Source organism: Acomys russatus, chromosome 23 (genome assembly GCF_903995435.1).
Source record: "Acomys russatus chromosome 23, mAcoRus1.1, whole genome shotgun sequence".
Taxonomy (NCBI): Eukaryota; Metazoa; Chordata; class Mammalia; order Rodentia; family Muridae; genus Acomys; species Acomys russatus.
The window spans coordinates 43,229,142-43,244,225 of NC_067159.1; the positions used below are offsets into that span (position 1 = coordinate 43,229,142).

General features: G+C 37.2%; 1 protein-coding gene across 2 annotated transcripts in view; it reads right to left on the bottom strand.

Moving 5' to 3' along the window:
* Pdlim5 (PDZ and LIM domain 5) overlaps positions 1-15,084 on the bottom strand; it is a 167,225-nt gene that overhangs the window by 81,438 nt on the left and 70,703 nt on the right. The window lies entirely within an intron of this gene.

Here is a 15,084-nt window from a genome sequence, read left to right on the forward strand (position 1 = left end):
ATGTATCTCACTTGTCAGCTTAGCCGAAGATAGACTCCCCTAGGAGGCGGGCCTCTGAGCGTGTCTGTAAGAGGTTATCTAGCTTAGGGCAATTAGGGTGGGAAGAGACATACATCTTAAATGGGACGCATCATCCTGTGGGCAGGAGTCCAGGCCGGAAAAGTGCAGGAAGTCATCATGTGTGATTCCTACTTAGATGCAACATGACTGGCTCCTTCCCCACCTCGATGGGCTGTACCCTCAAACTGTGAGGCAAAACCTACCCTCCCTGGACTTGTTTTTGCCAGGGTGGTGCATCAGTGCACTGAGAAAAGTGACCACTAGATGATGTTGAAGACTAAGTTAAATTCAATAAAAACAATGCCCATATCCTGTCTTTCTCCATATACCAGTGCAAAGCCTGGCAGGTAATATATCACCAGTGATAAACGCGCAAGGGAAAGATTAAGGAAGGTCTGACAAAGGTCCAGGCATGTGATAACTGTTTGTATTTCAAGTAAATTGATATTTTTAGCCCGTTCTTATCTTGCACTATGTGCATTTTTGGTGTAGTGAGCTAGAGTAGCAATAGTTGGTTTAGGGCAACGATCTCTTATAAAATAAAACTATCATCTTCACCTTTCAAATCGGGAACTTCAAAGTTCAGGTAAACTGTTAGGCCCAGTGCTGAGCCCCATGCTGTTATACTTTATTGTATGATAGCTGTACCCACTAACAACTAAGAGAGCTACTGATACTTTAAGTGGTATTTCCTTGACGTTAAAGTGGTTTTTTTTTTTCTTTTTAAAGAATTGGTTGAAAATTTCATACATCATATAATGTGTTTTGATCAAACTGATGCCATTTTTTCTCCGCTCCAATCCTCCTCAATCTCCCTACTGTATGTTATTTTTTAATATACCAGAAACAATATAACTCCTCCCATATTTATACCAGCCCAAGAATAAAACATCAGGGTGGAATTCCAGGAATGTAAAAATAGTGGGTAAATATTACTTGATAACAATTTATTATATAAAACATTAAGAGTTTTTTACTTAAATATACAGCAACTCACCAATAACCTAAAACAATGGATCTCTCAGTAAACAAAACCTAGTAATAAACCTCGATCAGCATGTTAGCAGCAGCTAAAATTTCCACTAACAACTAATTTAACTGCAAGCACCAACAGAATAGTTGGCTAGCCTAATGAAAGGCCACAGTGGGCACTAGCACACTGTGATCTACCGTGTACAGGTCATACCCTGTACTGTTGCATAACTTTCCATGTGTTTTCTCAAACAACTACTCTTTAGCTTGCAGGGTTATTACAACAAAGAACAAGTTCAAGTACAGAGCAATGGAATCTTCCTTGGAATTCCACAGTCTAATTTAATCGCAAAGGATGTAGTCATTAAAACCACCCAAGACATTATTGAAAGATTGCCAAATAGAGAAGCCAGTGTCCTTTTCCATCTGTATGTGTTGAGATCCATGGCATGTGTCTAGCAACTTAATGTGTAAATAGAGGTCATACTATGTGGCTGGCATGTAGTTCAGCTTACCCAGCATGAGTAAGTCCCTGGGTCCCTGATCCTCAGCATCACGATAAGCAAGCAGGTTGCCACAATCAAGATAAACATAGACACAATACATACACACACACACACACACACAGACACACACATGAGAAAACAATACTGTCCTTTCTTAATGTTCCTTCTAATTTGAGCAGTGTTAGAAACAAAAGATCAGAACAGTATTTTCACTAATTTTTTTGTCCCAACAACTTATTAAGTTCAGAATGAATGTGAACATACTTTATTAACTGAAAGTTCTATAAACACAGTATTTGAAAAAAATGAATTTACAGAAAAAAATTAAATCTGAACACACCCTATTTACCTTCTGACAAGGCTTCACGAGATGTAAGACAAGCATTTCAGGAAGAGTGCCAATATGCCCTCAAAATCCCAGGGTGGGTTCATTATATAAACATCCTACTGCACAGAAAAATGGATTGGCTTATAAGCAAATGTCAAATGAAATGCCGGTATGCTACACAGTGCAATAAAAATCAGCTCTAAATAATAGCCACCAAATGAACCACAGGAATTATTAAATTTTGAAAAAGGTTTCATTTATTCTCATTAGCATCATGTGACATGTGACATCTGAGTATGGTTTTGGTTTGTTTTTTCTTTTCTTTCTTTCTTTCTTTCTTTCTTTTCTTTCTTTTTTTTTTTTTTTTTTTTTTTTTTTTTTCTTTTTTTGAGACAAAGTTTCTCTGTGTAGCATTGGCTGCCCTGGACTTACTTTGTAGACCAGGGTGGCCTTGAACTCTGTTAATATGTTTTACTTTGCCTTTTGAAGTAAACTTGTAGGCTAGTTCAATAAAGTTTTCTTTTATTTATTTAAAGTATAACCTTAAAATCATTCCTAGAGCGGGGCATGATGGTGCACGCCTTTAAGCCCAGCACCCAGAAGGCAGAGGCAGGCGGATTGCTGTAAGTTTGAGGCCAGCCAGGTCTACAAAGTGAGTCCACAGCTAAGGCTACACAGAGAAACCCTGTCTTGAAAAAACAAAATAAAACAAAAAATAAATAAATACATTCCTTCCTAAAACAATTTTACATTTTGGCACTGATATACCTAAAGACAGCAACATTGTTACCAACATTTTAGGAAAGGTGCTTTTTAAATGATACTATTTCTCCTTTGTGTACCTCTTCCCTAATATATACAATGAATATGTATTTTTGATAATAAAACTTTCTCAAAGTTTATTTCATAGTAAACCAACTGCCTTGCAAACATATTTTATTAAAAAAGCCTTCTACTCTGAAAGATATGTGGAAAACACGAAGGCCCCAATTATACATCATATTACCCAGAAACCTTTAAATAACTAAAGAAAATACTATGGATTGTCATCCATACATACAGCTTATTATTAGAGAATATTTCTCAAGAAAAGAGTGGAGAGTGGGACTTGGGAAACATCATTTTAAAAGAATATTTAAAGAATGAACAAATCTTCGCAATGTCTGAAATGTTTACTTAAGTCTCCCAGGAATAGTGGACAAAATTAAGGGAAAAAAATTCCAGTTTACAATCGTAAAACTTTACAATGCATAATCTAGAAACTCTGGTTATACAAATTGCCTTTCCTGCCTCATTAGAACTCTCTTAAATTTTATGTTTAATAAGATACTCAAGATGCTTTGTTGGAAGCATAATTTGACCATGTTTGAAGAAGAAAATCCTACTTTCTTTATCAAATATATCATTATTCTCTGTGGAGAAAGACCTGACGTATAAATATGAAAAAAACATTTGCCAAAATTAATTTTGATATAATTATATTTCTTAGGTTAGACAAATAGTAAGTATCTTCTCCTTTAGCAATGCCATGGATTACCTGGAAAGGAGCAAATTTAAGATATTTGAACAAATGGATATTTAAAAACTGTTGTAAAAATCACAAGCTACTGCCTCTCCCTTTGCACGGTAGGGATTTTGAGTCCCTCCTGTGCAGGGTGAGTTTCCAGTCGGCTGAGGTCCTGGCAATGGCACACGGCCATGGCTCAACAATTGCCTTATTGTTCTGTCTCCTGAGCAGGAAGCCCTGACAAGAGTAAGCCTGGTTGGTGAGATACCACTGCCTTAGCTGAGCACTATCCCCAGGATAAGGAATTCAAAGAACAAAGCTGTCCCTGTGGCTAGAATAAGCTTTTCAAAGTTGCTTGTTTTGTTTCTAAAAGCAGTATCTGAAGCAGAAATCCCCAACTTGGTATAAGCAGTTTCACAGCTTAACAGCTGAAAGGAGTTTGCAGTTACAAACAGACACCTTAAAAACTAGAATTGTAATGTTCTAGTTAGAAAAAAGAATATAAAAGAATGATCGTAAATTAGCAATAGCTGTACCATGGATTAGATTCCAAAGAATCCAGCAAAGCTACCACTCTGAACACCCAATGGCTAGAGCTCTATTTAGGCCATGTTTTTAGCTGCTGCATTTTTTGGTACAGCTTTACAGAACCTTGTAGCTTTTATTTTAAAAAGTGGCTAGTAAACTTTCATGATAATGTTTTAAGAGCAAGGAATTAGGCAACAGAACTATGCAGATAAAGATTAGTTTACTTTCCTTTTGATAGCTGGGTGTCTCCTTCATCCTCATGTACCATTTACCCCATGCAGAAAGGATGTGGGATCTGGTTCATCTTCTATGAGGTGAGCTCTAAAATTCCCACAGCAAGGCCATCTTTGGCCCTCCTGACCTTAGGACCCATAAACACTAGGGCACATCATTAATCACTTTAACTACAAAGATGTCAATTTATAATAACAAAGCAAGTCCAAATGTGGAAGAAAGCAAACACGCAAGAGGACAAAAGGATGCCTCTTAGAGTCCTCTGCACTCCATTGTCCTCAGTCCTCAAACAGTTTGAACACTTGTGGTGATGCTTCCCTGGAAATTTCTAAATTACTTGAGAATATCTCCTCTAAACAAAGGCACAGAATAGTTATGTATCAGGCATAAACATCTCCAGTTTATCAAAAGCATGTGCTGTGCAAAAGCTTTTTCTCCCTCTTCACATCTTCTCTTAATTACAGGAAATGGTAAAGCACATTGCTCACCCCTAGAAGGAATACACAGTTGGACGGACTATCTACACACAGATAAAGCAAGAGGCAACAGGTACATGGGAACTGCTTTGGCCACATATCTAGGGCCCTGTCCTTGTGCTTGCACATGGCTGTAAATCAAGTGTGGCTCTGACGCAGCAAGGACAGGAAGCCACCTCCTGGTAACCGCTTCTGTTGTGACCTTTTGCTGTAACTTCCCTTGTGAGGTGGTTGCAGCAGTTGATAATGATTTGAGAAGAAATTTTGATAAACAGTTACAAATCAAGCTAGAGAGCTGATGGGTGTATGTATTGATGGGAGGAAAGTAAGGGGGAAAGTAGGAAGGGAGGAAGAAAGAGAGGAAGGAAGGAAAGGAGGAAGGAAGGAAGGAAGGAAGGAAGGAAGTTAGTTCATCTAAGCTCTCCAATGTAATGATTAAGCTATTTCAACTAAGAGGGGCGAAAAGAAACCAGTATTAGTGATTGTCAGGCTAATTTCTAAAAGGCTAAGTGAGAATACTAAGGTCAGTATTACTCTGAGCTCAACAATAAAATAAGGACCTTTGACATACTAGAGTACTCAAATTTTCAGAAAGAAAGCCTAGATATATCAAAATAATTTGGACCAATGATAACTTTATCACCAGTATTCTCATTTTCCCACTTGCTGCTATATGTTAGTCTCAGAGCCACCTCTGGACTCTAGGCCTTTCTTCCTTTCTATAAGTGACGGTCACTTTATACTATCTTGGTGTTGTAGAGGAATAAGAATCTATTATAATGTTATTCTGTTCCATATGAAGAAAGAAAAAAGTTTAAACAAAATTAATCAAGACACACCTGAAATTGATCTGGTGATATTTCACAAAATTATGTTTGGGCAAGCTTCTAAAACAATAATGCAATAATTCGTTGTCCTCGAATATACTTATAAAAATATCACTGTGTTTTATATTTGTTTTCAACATGTTTTTATATTTGTTCATTTGTTTTGTTTGATGTTTTTATATTCTATAACATATTTTTGTACTTCTCAAAACTATCTTTCATTTATGGACAAATTTTCACAATGTTCTCTGTTTCAGAGGAAGAAAAATTATATTTTACATTTATTTCCACATTTCTGTTTTCTGAAGAAAAAAAAACTACCATTCACTGTGCCTTTTATCTACACTAAAACAACTTCAGGATAACTTAACGGAAAATTGAACTTCTCCTGTTGTGATTAAAAAAAAATTGTCTACTGGAATGTGAGTTAAAAGAAAATTTAAAGTCACAATAATCCAGTTTTACTATATTTCAATAAATAGTTTTATATAAAAAGTAAAATTTATGTCCGATTGAATTGTTAAGAAATAGCAGATTTATTGACAAGTACAATGCAGCAAATTTTGTAGGTTCTGTGGGTCATACGGGCTCTAATTAAACCATTTAGTGTTGTCATTGTTGAAAGACAGACAAACAACCTGGACCAATAAGAGTGGTTGTGTTTCAATAAAACTTAATTCACACAAGCAGAGTGTGGATTTTACTCAGATTTTTAAGGAACAGTATGCCATCTTCTGCTTAGGTGTGTGTGTGTGTGTGTGTGTGTGTGTGTGTGTGTGTGTGTGTGTGTGTGTGTCACATGGTTTCACAGGCTGGCTTTATATCCTCAATGTTCAAGTTTTATACTCTCAAGTTGTGGCATAATAGATGTGTGGCCAAAGGTGGCTTACTTTACAGTGTTGACTTCAACAAACCTTCTAGGAGCTAACACTACAAAACTATGGCTATTTGGTTTTCTACACTCAGAATCATTCTGCAAAATGACAAAATCATTTTTGTAGGCCCAGTAACTGCTAGATATAGGAGAATCTTCCGTGGTCCTTCTGTAGGTAGAAGGCACTGTCCCTTCAAGCCTCCACCTCCACCTCAAACGTCAATACTACATATAAATAACCTAAATCCCCAAGCCTCGAATGAAATTCACACAATCAGAAAGCACACTGATTCCAGACGTCTGGTGAGAGGATAGTTTGTTTTATGATTTATGGTTTCATGAAAATAGTTGACCAGCATAACTCCCATGCTTACCACCCATCTATCTATACAGGCAATAATACCTTTATAATTTATTAAAAACACAAAAGAGAAAAATCTTCTCTTTTAGTTTTAAGGTAAGAAAAATATTCTCTTCACAGTACCTATTACCAACACGAAAACTATAGGCTTGCAAAGCAATAATCTGCCTGTAACGAGGAAGAGTTCAATTTGTATTTCTCCATCTTCCTATCTCTTGTCATGGTGTCACAATACTTCAAGGATGGAGATGGTTCATAATATCACAGAAAGATCAATAAAAATATTAATAACTATTTTATAGACTTTGAGCAAGGAATAAAGTTAACTAATGCTTGGGAAAACCTTAGTAAAAATCAGCTGCTAGCGCAGGGTCAGGATGATGCACTGGCAAGCACAATTCATAACCTCAAGCCTATCGAGTTTGCTGTAGAAAAACTCAGTCCCAGAGAGATACCAATATTTCTTTTCGCCCAAGTTCTTCAGAATCAAGTGTGATTCTTTGAGAAGCAGGACACATAACTAACCAAAGTTGCAAGTTTAGGTTAGGGACCAAGATCCAGCCCTCTACAGTGCTTTGTTTTAACATCTCAGTCACCTGGAGTGTGGCCAAGCTCCCTGGGGTACCTGTGCAACCTGCCCAGCACTAAGATCAGGAGTTTCTGGAGCTCACTTTCTCCACACACATCCTTTGTGCTGTTCCTGTCTAGGCAAGACATTTCATTACAGATTTTATGAAGTGGGTATTTAGGTATTTCAGTAAAACTTAAATGTTTATGCATTCTAGTATTCACCATGGCCTTGTTGGGGATACATTCAGCCTGCTCTGTTTGTGAAGAACATACAACATGAAATTTTTGTATTTGCTAGAGTCTCAGCTTAGCTTTTACCACCGACTTAACATTTTTGCAAATAGGTGTTTAGATTTTTGTTTTTAAGCTAGGAGATACCCAGATTCAAGGCATTTAAAATTACTGAATAGAGAATCTGTAGGCACAGATAAGCTAGGCCTATCCTGGCTTAAGTTTCAAGTCAGTTCTTAATTCTCATTTATCAGTTAGGGAGTAGAATCTTTTTTTTTTTTTTTTTAGGAAGTAGAATCTTGTCCAGTGCCCTCATTACTGAATTTCAAATTAGTCCAAGATACAATAATATCTAAATCTAATAAAAGAAAATTTAGTCAGCTGAACCTACAAATACTTCTGAAGGTTACTAAGTCCTGTGTGATCTATTCTTACTTGTATGACAAAGAAAAGAACATAAAATCATTCTGTTTTCTTTTACTTATTAGGAAACCTTCTGTTTATAGAAACTGGTTGTTTATAAAAGATCACAGTTCTGCTTATATTTCTAACTGACAATTTCAAGGATTTTGTTGTAAAATTTAGGACAAATCAAAATTCCAAAGCGCTTTGATAGTAACATTTTCTTTTTAACATAGCAACCATATAAAACATAAATTATGTTCTCAACTCTAATCCCTTTTCCACACTATAGAGAGAAAACCTGACAGCAGCTAACTAACCACATGGGACACTTAATTCAGTAAGTGACAAGGTCCTCATCCTTTGTCTCCATCTTTGTCTTTCATCTACATTATTAGGAAGCAATCTAGAAGAGTGTTCAACAGGACACTGCTTACAACGTATCCATGGAAAGCTCAAAATTCAAGCTGGCCTGTTCAGTAGACAGCTCCTCTGATCATACCTGAAAGCTCTGGCAGTTCCTAACCACCAGGAATAGTTGTGCATGCTATTCCAACTTTGGCATCTGCCACACTGAGGCCAGCAACCAAACGGTCACAGTATGACTAGTCCAGCACCCACAAATAATTGAGCAGTCCTACCCTAGACAACTATTTCCACACATTTTATCACATGTATAGTTAAAAAAAATGTATTTAATTTTATGATCTACTCAGTTAAAGTATGAACCAATAAAATGCACACTTTCTTGCATGACTCACTGTGTGGGAATACTGGTCTTGAGCCTATGAACTGAATGGTAAGCACTAATCCGGATGCAAAGGCAGAGAGAGAGCTGAGAAAAGGCAGAGGTCTGAGACAGCTTTATAGCCATTTAACGAACTGGAGCTCTGGCTAAGAGCCATCACACACTGAGATTCACCGAGTTGTCCTGAAGCAGCACCCCAGTACAATAACAGCAAACTAGCTATACCTTCTAGAGAGTAGTGCATGCAGTAATATACTCAAATGCACAAAAGAAGAGATGTAACAGCACCCTTAGCAACAGGTGACTTTCTATAGCATGTGTCTTCAAAGCTCATCCTCACCAAATCTAAGTCTGACATAACTACTGAGATTACCAATGATGACTGAAGATCAAATGTGTTATTCTCATGATGATGTCCTTTAGGAGGGACAAACAATACTTACCTAAACAAGTAGAGCTTTCATGTTTGAAAATGTAGACAAACCAAGCTAGTTTTAAGATGACTAACTTTTGTAGTAGATTCTTTCATTGAAGAAAAGCACTCCCTTTACCCTGCTGATTTCCTAACATGGTCACTAACACTCTCTAAAAGACTTGCAAAAGAATGGGACGAGGAGATTCCTATCATGTTCATTTCCTCTCCTTATGAGCACTCAAGGATGAGCAATGAACAAAGCAAACACAATGTACTCTACCCTGTAATCTCTAAAGAACCATTTATTAAAAACTAACATGTTTATTAGCTTCAGCATCAGAGTTCCTTATTTCTCTCCAGATAACCATTCTTTTTTCAAAATCATTTGGTTCTTTAATGTTTTCACTGCATTTACAAAATGTTCTTGTTGGGGCAGGACAGATGGCTCATAGGTTAAGAGCTCTGGCTGCTCTTCCAGAGGACCCAAGCTCTCTCTCCAGCATCTATCGTGGATAACAATGGGCTGGAACTCCAGTTCCAGAGGACCAGGAGCCCTTTCCTGGTCTCACTGGAGAACCAGACATGCATGTGTTACACAAACATACATGCAGGCCCAACACCCACACATATTTCAATGACTCTCTTCTGTGCTCACTTAGGAGCCCTGTGGCATGCAGTGATGTGCACTTGCTCTCAGAGACAATGCTGCAGGGCAATATGGCCTGTAAGTGGCTCTAAAATCAGGTCAGTGATTGGAAAGGGAGTCCATATGGACAAGAACCTAGTCCCCAGGGAAGAGGACACCAACTAACTGACTAGCCAATACCAAATGGTCAGCGCTGAAAACACATACAAGTAACATTATACAGACTGGGAAGGCTATACTCATGTATTTAGGAGTGTGTGTGTGTGTGTGTGTGTGTGTGTGTGTGTGCGCGCGTGCACGCTCGTGCGTGTGTGTGTTGGGGGGAAAGGGAGGGAGAGAGAGTGAGTGTACACCAAATGAAAAAAGAAGTCATGAGTTTGAAAGAGAGCAAGGAAGGATATACAGGAGAGTTTGGAGGGAGAAAAGGGAGCAGAAATGACATAATTATATTATCCTTTCAAAAATAAAATAATAAAAAGATACTATGACAGTACCAATGAGAAAACATACATAACTCTGACCCCCATGAAGAAATCCACAATGTTAAACTTTTCTCCAAAAGCACTTCCAACTGTTTAAGTTTTATGAACAAAGAAGTTTTGATGGTACAAACAACAAAAGCCAAAACCATCTATGTTTCTGTACACCCAACATGCCCTTCTCTTTCGTTTGCATCACTAGTAATAACCCAAAGGCCCAGTTATACATGGCAATAAAATGTAATAATTAGAGATCAAAGCAGCAGCTGTGTTCATGGACCACACCCAAAGCTGTGGTGAGCTGCATACCTTAATTAATGATGAGATCCATATTTACAGAAAACTGAACTTGCATTATAATCTTTGTTCCAGTTTTGACATGCACAACATCTAAGAGTTTGGCTGCTTTCAACCATGGCCTTGTTTTCGGCTGTCTGTCACACAAAATTGCATCCACTTCAGCATTGCACTGATCTCTTTCTTCGAGGGAAAACTACCCCAAAGCAAACACTGGCATCTGCTTGTACTTCTGTGTCTATATGAAAACAAGATGTAGACTGAGTCATCACTCTTGGTGAACTGTGTGAGTTCTGAAGGAGACTAGTAATTAAGTGTCTTAGGATATTCTTGAATGCAGCTAAAGGCAACTACTTACTTATAAGGGACATTTCCAGAGGCATAACATGATTAAACCACAGCAACAAAAGATCTGGGTCAGAAAATTACATTTTTCAGAAGCATCCCAAAGGTTTGTGCCCTTGATATTTTCTATAGTCTATGTCTGATAAAGTTAGGCATTAAGACAACTACAATAGTTTTTGAAATCTGAAAAAAAAATCTTCAGGAATGATTAAAGGAAAACAACAACAGCAACAAACCACAGACCCTCACAGACCATCCAGAATTCCTTACATCAAAGCCACAATAAATCAGATTTACCAACTTTTCATAATAGGAAAAATTAAGGTGATCCATACAAAACTATCACAATTTCCTACTGAAAAAGTTAAAGTCATAATTCCATAATATGATTTATTTTCTTTAGTCTACAAAGAAAACAGGCAGATTTGCTCAAAATATCACTGTTAAAACTGAAATGTTTTAGACAACAAAACCTTAATCATGACTATTTGAATAAGTTTTGATAGTAAACATCCAAGATCACCATCTATTTACAGTAACTTTTTATTTTTGTTTGATATCCCTCAGAAAATGACATGTCATTTTATTGCAAACAATAGAATGGAGAATTAATTTTTTTCATAATCTTATCTAGAACAAAACTAAAGCAGCAACCAAGGCCCACAGCTCCAGTTTTTATTATCCCACATAAGGCTAGTGTTAATAATCTTTGGTTACACTTGAAATATTTAAAGTCATGCTGCAGAAAACAGGTAAAATCACAGCATCTCTGGGAGATGTACAAGGAAAAGGTAGAAAACTCCAAAACTCCTGGCAGGTCTGTGCTCAGAGTCTGACATGTTGACTTATTTTGGAGGGAGGAGAATCAAAGTTCAGAGAGAACAACTTAAAGATTATTCGGTTGCCCTTTATTACTGAGCGTGAATGCTAGCTTTCTATTTTATTAAAACAGGTACAACTATTTTAAAACTCAAAAAGAAGCATAATAATTGTTCTCATTTAATGCCATACAATGAAACAACTGAATGTCAAGAAAATAAAAACATAAACTAGGTTTGGAGCTAAGCAAATCTTGGAGCTCAATACCATTGTTAAAACCATCCTCACTAGTTATTTTCTAGGCTGTGTCTATAAAGGATGTTGCTATCAGGGAATTAAATTATGCACTGCAAAAAATAAGTTTAAAAAATTGAAGCTCTGGGAAGATTTCTTAGTCTGTAAGAAGACCCATTTAGTGATCATGAGTTTGAGTCTCCAGCATCCACAGAAAAAGCAGGGCATTTCCCTAAGAGCCTAGAACTCGTGGTGTCAGGGAGCCATGACCGGCAGCCTAACCAAAACGACAAGCTTGCAGAGAGACCTGATTTCAATACAATAATATGGACAGCATCAGAGGAAAACCCCAATGTCCTATTCTGGGCTTCCTATGTGTGAACACAGGTTTATAAACCCACATGCTCACACACATATACTATAGATATATAGCACACATTATCTTATATTACACATAACTTATATGGATTAGCAAAACAGCCTAGAGCTTGTATGTCATTCCCATATGTTCATGAAATAAAGCTCCTTAACATCATTATCACCACATGGAACATTATGAGCAAGGTCATCATGAACAGTCTTACTCTACTATTCTGGCACTTCTACATTAACTGAATGAAAATTTCAAATCAAAGCTGAATGGATAAAGGTAATAATCTAACTTTAGAAAGAAGCTTGAATGTCTAGTGCAGTGTTTCTCATCCTTCCTAATGCTGCACGGTGTGGTGACCGCCAATCATAAGATTACTTTCATTGCTATGCCATAACTATATTTGCTATTGTTATGAATAACAACACAAATATCTATGTTTTCTGGTGGTCTTAGGTGACCCCAGTGAAAGAGTTGTTCTACCCTAAGGGGGTTGCGGCCCATGGGGTGAACCCACAGGCTTAGTGACTTTCGTGATAAAGTGACTGGTAAAGACATTGCGTAGAGAGAACACAGGATGGGTATAAGCACACTGAGCATATAGAGAGAAGAAATGACTTTAATATTTTTTAAAGAAGTGTGTTCACAACTATAAGCTTAACAAATTAACTCTTCCTCTAATGTCATACATATGCACACTGTGTGAAGAGCTGAATTTCTCAATATGTAAGAACCAGACTACAAATGCACAGATACCGAGCATAGGTTCTATATGGTAAACTCTGTGATGGGCCACACAGTGCAGAATATTAAAGAAATCCACAAAACTGAATGTAGACACACTCAAAGGACCACAATAGCAGGTGCTCCTTGGGTCTTGTGTACTGATGATATGCTGAAATTGCTCATGATATGCCATGAGCATTAATAACAACGTTTTAGAAGTTATTGCTAAATAAACAATCATCCTCAAATGATAGCCTGAGATGAGAAAGGAAATAGAACGAGTTCACGTTTGGTTTGGTTTGAAATAAGGTGCTGGGGACTAAACCTGAGGCTTGACACAGGATAGGCACGCACTCTACCACTGAGCCATATCCCCAAGGCCAGGTGAAATCTTAATCTACCAAAAGAGGATGTCAGAAAATAAATAAAGGTGATCATTTAGGCGTTGGTAAAACTTTGTTACTTAGAAATGTAAAAACAAATGACAAGAAAAATCACTGGTCATTTTGGCTGATGTGAGGATGTCTTCAAAAGACTCCTTATTTCCTGTCCTCCCCACATTCTGCGACTACGTCACACATGTGCCTGACGGTCCCCTGTTGTATGCCTTCAATCTACAGCCACTATGCTTTTAAGCAGTTTTTCTTCTGTCTTGTTTTTCAAGATAGGATTTCTTTGTGTAGCCTTGGCTGTCCTAGAACTAGCTCTGTAGACTGGTCTTTGCCTGCCTCTGCCTCCCGGTACCGGAATTAAAGGCTACCCCACCAGTGGTCTGCTATATTTTAGTCAATTTCAAATACCACTATTTTATAGACAAAATCTAAAACAAAAAATTCTTCCCTTCCTGATTAGTTCTCTTAGTTATGCATTTTTCTTGAGGAAAATGTCACATTATTACTTCATGTTTATGTGAAAATTATATATTAAAATATTTTTACCTAGAACAGGCAGCTAATTTAAGATATTTTTATATCTCTTTTCATTCAATTGATCAAAAAATGTTCTCTTGCAGTCACATTATTCATAGTCAGAAGATAAAAGGAACACTATTTCTTCAGAGTTTTTAAAAGTGAGTAGATAATATTTATGAGGTAGAATTTTGCTGAGTGAGGTGGCAAATGCCTATAATCCCAGAATTTGGGAGGGTAACTGAGACAGGAAGATTAAGAGCTCAAATCACTCTTGGCTACAAAGCACAGCACTGTCTCAAAACACAAAAACAAACAAAGGAGTTGGAATTTAGTCTATTTTAGAGACTCTAAGTCTGAGATATAATCTATTTCATCACGCAGGCTTTTAAACAATATGTTCATTTCCCCCCTATTTTTTCCAACCACAAGAATGTTGACCACATTTCTTTGAACAAATCTCTCAGTCATTCAATGTGAAAACTTGTAGATAGCTTAAAATTATGCCAAAATATATAATACGCTGTCAAAAAACAGTATCACCAAATGCAATATATGGCTGCTGCTAGGAGTGGAGTTCCCCCAAACTCTGAAACTAGCTAACTGCAGCGACACATAAAAAACAGTCATCAAAATGTCTGTTTTACAACTAAAGTAGTAACCACGTGTGTATATCCACAGGTCATCAAAGCTACTAAAACTCTTGTCAGGAATTAGGTAGCAGCTAAGAGCAATGATTAATCTTCAAAATCTTTAGGCAGATTCAAAGCTCCTGCCTTCTTATCTAAAACTTGACTGTGCCTATTTAACATCTAAATAACCATGAGTTCACAAACAGGGGAAAAAACCATCATCAGCCTCTCTGAAGACTGCAGCAAAGAGGAGGCTTCTTGCAGTCCTGCATTTCTCTGCTGCATGGGGAGACTTTCTTTGAAAACTGACTTCGATGCTCACTGTGTCTTTTTTTTTTTAATTTTTTATTAATTTATTCTTGTTACATCTCAATGATTATCCCATCCCTTGTATCCTCCCATTCTTCCCTCCCTCCCATTCTCCCCTTATTCCCCTCCCCTATGACTGTTCCTGTGTTTTTCTACAAAGTTCATACATGCACAGGTGACTAATTTAAAAAAACCAGTGCATTGAGCTAAATTCTCAAATTCATGCAGACTTAACACCCTGTGCTTGTCAAAGCGTTGCTAAAACACTAGAAAGCTGTGA